Raw genomic sequence first — 6,000 nt, forward strand, 5'->3', positions numbered from 1 at the left:
GGAGGAGGAGAAGGAAGCATCAACTCCCATATGTGCCTTGACCAAGCAAACCAAGGGTTTTGAACTGGTGACCTCAGTGTTCCAGGTCGATGCTTTATCCACTGTACCACCACAGGTCAGGCTATCATCTAGTTTTTCCATGGAGTCTTTATCATAATGCTCTTTAGGGTCTTTATAATCAGTATCATGTCATCAGGAAAAAATGACAGTTTTACTTCTTCCTTTCCAATTTAGATGCCTTTTATTTCTTCTTGTCTGATGGCTGTTGCTAGGACTTCAAGTACTAACACAAAGAAAACTAGATAGAAGGTGACAGAGGACAATCTGACTTTGGGTGATAGGTATGCAACATAATTGATCAACAAGATAACCTGGACCTGTTTTCTTTGAACATATGTACCTTGATTTATTGATGTCACCCTAGTAAAAATAATAAAAAAACAAATAAATAATTAAATAAAATGGAACATCTCTGTATTGTTCTTAATCTTAAGGGAAATGCTTTTAGCTTTTACCTATTGAATTTTATTTAAGCGGTGGGTTTGTCGTATACGGCTTTTATTACATTGAGATATGCTCAGTGGTGGGATTCAAATAATTTAACAATTTCTCTGCCCTAATGACCGTTTTAAGTATTAAAAAACCATATACCAAAAGGTAGTTTATTATTTCAAGTATTTAATTCTTAAATAAGAACAATAAAAGAGGTACACAAAACTAGATAATAAGAGTTTTAAAATATTAATGAAAAAATATTAGATAATATCTGACAAAAAACAATAAAACTGTTATTTAAGATATTTCTATATTGCTTCTTGATTGGCGTCCTCACTTACAATTTTTTTCACCTGTAGATGGAAAGCAATACTGGGCACTTAGAACATACAGTTGCACAGATGAACATTAAAATAGAGTAAGGAATGTAAATCTGTGATTTCCACATTGGGCAGCTGCCTAGGTGCCCACCTTAGAAAGAACCCTGATTACAAGTGCCATTTTAACAACTGGTTTACCAAACTCAACAAAAAATTAGGTATTCGTTCTGCCGAACCAGTGCAAACCGGCTGAATCCCATCAATAGATATGCTCTGTCTATTCCCACTTTGCTCAGAGTCTTTACCATAAATAAGTGCTGGATTTTGTCAAATGTTTTTTCAGCATCACTTGTTATAATCATGCTTTTTGTTTGTTTGTTTTTGGCATTTTTTTGTTTGTTTTGTGAGAGAGATAAAGAGAGGGACAGATAGGGACAGACAGATAGGAAGAGAGAGAGATGAGAAGCATCAATTCTTTACTGCGACACCTTAGTTGTTCATTGATTGCTTTCTCATATGTACTTTGACCGAGGAGATACAGCAGAGTGAATGACCCCTTGTTCAGACCAGCTACCTTGGGTTCAAGCCAGAGACCTTGAGCTTCAAGCCAGCAACCTTTGGGCTCAAGCCAGTGACTATGGGGTCATGTCTATGATCCCATGCTCAAGCCAGAGACCTGACACGTAAGCTGGTGAGCCCGTGCTCAAGTGGATGAGCCCGCGCTCAAGCAGCAACCTCGGGTTTTGAACCTGGGTCTTCCATGTCCTAGTCTGACGCACTATCCACTGTGCCACCCTGTGGTCAGGCTGTTCAGGTTTTTTTTTATTGTTTTTGATTTAGTTTTGGAAGACTGTATGTTTCTACAAATATATCCAATTTTCTCAGATTGTACAATTTGATGGCATATAGTTTTTCATAATATTTTCTTATAATACTTTATATTTCTGTGGTGTCAGTTGCTACTTCTCTTGTTTCATTTTTAATTTTATTTATTTGACCTTCTCCTCTTATATTCTTGATGGATCTGGTTAGAGTTTTGTCAATTTTGATTATCTTTTCAAAGAACCAGCTCTTGGTTTCATTCATCTTTGGGTTTTTTTTTTTTTGTTTGTTTTTTAGTCTCTGTGTCATTTATTCCCACTTTGATCTTTATTCTTTCCTTCTATTTATTCACTTTGGGCTTTGTTCTTTTTCTAGTTCATTTAGGTGTAAGGTTAGATTGTTTATTTGAGGTTTTTTTTATTGTTGTTCTTGTTCTTGAGGTAGACCTGTATGCTATGAATTTCCTATTTAGGACTGCTTTTGCTGTATCCCATAGATTTTTGGGTTGTGAGATTTTTTTCACTTTTCTCAAAATAACTTTTGATTTCTTCTTTGATCTCATTGTTAACCCATTAATTTTTAGCCTCATTGTGTTTGGCCAGAGAAAATACCTGATATGATTTTAATCTTCTTAAATTTACTGAGATCTGTCTTGTGTCCTAACATGAAGTCAACCCTAAAAAATGTTCTATGTGTATTTAAAGATAATGTATATTCTGGTGCTTTGGGTTGAAATCCTTGAAAATATCCATTAAATCCATCTGGTCTAGTTTGTCATTAAAGCTGATGTTTCCTTGTTAATTTTTTGTACCTAAGATATTTTCATTGATGTCAATAAGGTATTAAAATCCCCTACTATTACCATATTACTGATGGTCTCTCATTTTATGTTCATCAATATTTGCTTTAAATGTTTACGTGTTCCTATGTTGGGTGACTAAATGTTTATAAGTGTTATATCCTCTTGTTAGAATGATCTCTTCGTCATTATGTAGCATCCTCTTTATTTCTTAATGCAAACTTTGTTTTCAAATCTATTTTGTCTGATATAAGTATAGTTACCCCAGCTTTTTTTTTCCATTTTCACTGGGAAGAAAATATGCTTTTTTATCCCTTCACTTTCAGTCTGTGTGTATCTTTCATTGTGAGGTGACTTTCTTATAAATAGCATATATATGGTCTTGATTTCTTAGCCATTCAGCTATCCTGTGTTTTTTTATTGGAGCATTGAATTTGTTAACATTTAAAGTGATTATTGATAGATATCTATTCATTGTCATTTTATTGTTTATAACTAACTTCTCTCTCTCTCTTTTCTTTCTTCTTAAAAATATCCTTTAACATTTCTAGTAATAATGTTTTGGTGGTAATGCAGTTCCTTATCTGTTTCTTGCCTGGGAAGCTCTTTATCTCTCCTTCAATTTTAAATGATAACCTTGCTAGGTAGAGTAGTCCTGTTTATAAGTCCGTGCTTTTCATCACTTTGAATATTTCATGCCAATTACTTATGGTCTGATATGATTCTCTTGAGAAATCAGCTGACAGTCTTATGGAAGATCCCTTGTAGTTAACTGTCTTTGGTGATTTTAAGCTTTTTTTTTTTTCTTTAACCTTTGCCATTTAATTATGATGCAACTTGTTGTGGGCCTCTCTGGGTTCATCTTGTTTGGGATACTCTGTGCTTCCTGGATATGTGTATTACTTTCTTTCACCAGATTAAGAAAGTTTTTAAAAATTGTGTTTTCTTTTTGCTCTGATTGGGTGTTTTCTGCTACCTTGTCTTCCAAATCATTGTATTTTTGCTTCTTCTATCTTGCTGTTGATTCCTTCTAGTGTAGTCTTAATTTTAGATTTTGTATGCTTCATTTCTGACTGGTTCTTTTAATGATTACTATATCCTTTTTTATGCTTTCTATCTCTTTGTTGAAGTTCTCACTAAGTTCCTTGAACTTCCTTATAACTATTGTTTTGAACTCTGTCTGATAGCTTGTTTGCCTTCATTTCATTTAGTTCTTCTTTTGAGGATTTTTCCTGTTCTTTCATTTAGAGCATGTTTCTTTTTTTTTCTTCTGATTTTTCCATTGCCTTTTTTTAAAAATATTTTTAACGTTATTATTATTATTATTTTTTAATAATTTTATTTTTTTAATGGGGTGACATCAATAAATCAGGATACATATATTCAAAGATAACAAGTCCAGGTTATCTTGTCGTTCAATTATGTTGCATACTCACCACCCAAAGTCAGATTGTCCTCTGTCACCTTCTATCTTGTTTTCTTTGTGCCCCTCCCCACCCCCTTTCCCACTCCTATTCCCCCCTCCCCCCCATAACCACCACACTCTTATCAATGTCTCTTAGTTTCACTATTATGTCCCACCTACATATGGAATAATACAGTTCCTGGTTTTTTCTGATTTACTTATTTCGCTTCATATCATGTTATCAAGATCCCACCATTTTGCTGTAAATGTTCCGATGTCATCATTTCTTATGACTGAGTAGTATTCCATAGTGTATATGTGCCACATCTTCTTTATCCAGTCATCTATTGATGGGCTTTTTGGTTGTTTCCATGTCCTGGCCACTGTGAACAATGCTGCAATAAACATGGGGCTGCATGTGTCTTTACGTATCAATGTTTCTGAGTTTTTGGGATATATACCCAGTAGAGGGATTGCTGGGTCATAAGGTAGTTCTATTCTCAGTTTTTTGAGGAACCACCATACTTTCTTCCATAATGGTTGTACTACTTTACATTCCCACCAACAGTGTATGAGGGTTCCTTTTTCTCCACAGCCTCTCCAACATTTGCTATTACCTGTCTTGCTAATAACAGCTAATCGAACAGGTGTGAGGTGGTATCTCATTGCCGTTTTGATTTGCATTTCTCTAATAGCTAAAGAAGATGAGCATCTTTTCATATATCTGTTGGCCATTTGTATTTGTTCCTGGGAGAAGTGTCTATTCATATTCTCTTCCCATATTTTAATTGGATTGTTTGTTTGTTTGTTGTTGAGTTTTATGAGTTCTTTGTATATTTTGGATATTAGGCCCTTATCTGAGCTGTTGTTTGAAAATATCATTTCCCATTTAGTTGGCTGTCTGTTTATTTTGTTGTCAGTTTCTCTTGCTGAGCAAAAACTTCTTAGTCTGATGTAGTCCCATTCATTAATTTCTGCCTTCATTTCTCTTGCCTGTGGAGTCAAATTCATAAAATGCTCTTTAAAACCCAGGTCCATGAGTTGAGTACCTATGTCTTCTTCTATGTACTTAATTGTTTCAGGTCTTATGTTTAGATCTTTGATCCATTTTGAGTTAATTTTTGTACAGGGGGAGAGACTGTAGTCCAGTTTCATTCTTTTGCATGTGGCTTTCCAGTTTTCCCAGCACCATTTATTGAAGAGGCTTTCTTTTCTCCATTGTGTGTTGTTGGCCCCTTTATCAAAAATTATTTGACTATATATATGTGGTTTTATTTCTGGACTTTCTATTCTGTTCCATTGGTCTGATTGTCTATTTTTCTGCCAATACCATGCTGTTTTGATTGTCGTGGCCCTATAGTATAGTTTGAAGTCAGGTATTGTAATGCCCCCAGCTTCATTCTTTTTCTTTAGGATTGCTTTGGCTATTCGGGGTGTTTTATAGTTCCATATAAATCTGATGATTTTTTGCTCTATTTCTTTAAAAAACGTCATTGGAAGTTTGATGGGAATTGCATTAAATTTGTATATTGGTTTGGGTAATATAGCCATTTTGATTATATTTATTCTTCCTAGCCAAGAACAAGGTATATTCTTCCATCTCATTATATCTTTTTCGATTTCCCTTAACAATGGTTTATAGTTTTCATTATATAAGTCCTTTACATTCTTTGTTATGTTTATTCCTAAGTATTTTATTTTTTTTGTTGCAATCGTGAAGGGGATTATTCTTTTGAGTTCCTTCTCAGTTGTTTCATTGTTGGCATATAGAAAGGCTATTGACTTCTGTATGTTAATTTTGTATCCTGCGACCTTACTGTATTGGCTTATTGTTTCTAGTAGTCTTTTTGTGGATTCTTTGGGGTTTTCGATGTATAGGATCATATCATGTGCAAAAAGTGATACCTTTACTTCTTCTTTTCTGATATGGATGCCTTTTATTTCTTTGTCTTGTCTGATTGCTCTGGCTAGAACCTCTAGTACCACATTAAATAAGAGTGGAGAGAGTGGACAACCCTGTCTTGTTCCTGATTTAAGGGGGAAAGCCTTCAGTTTAGTGCCATTTAATATGATGTTAGCTGATGGTTTATCATATATAGCCTTTATCATGTTGAGATATTTTCCTTCTATACCCATTTTGTTGAGAGTCTTAAACATAA

This window comes from Saccopteryx leptura, chromosome 4 (genome assembly GCF_036850995.1).
Source record: "Saccopteryx leptura isolate mSacLep1 chromosome 4, mSacLep1_pri_phased_curated, whole genome shotgun sequence".
In the NCBI taxonomy this organism is placed as follows: domain Eukaryota; kingdom Metazoa; phylum Chordata; class Mammalia; order Chiroptera; family Emballonuridae; genus Saccopteryx; species Saccopteryx leptura.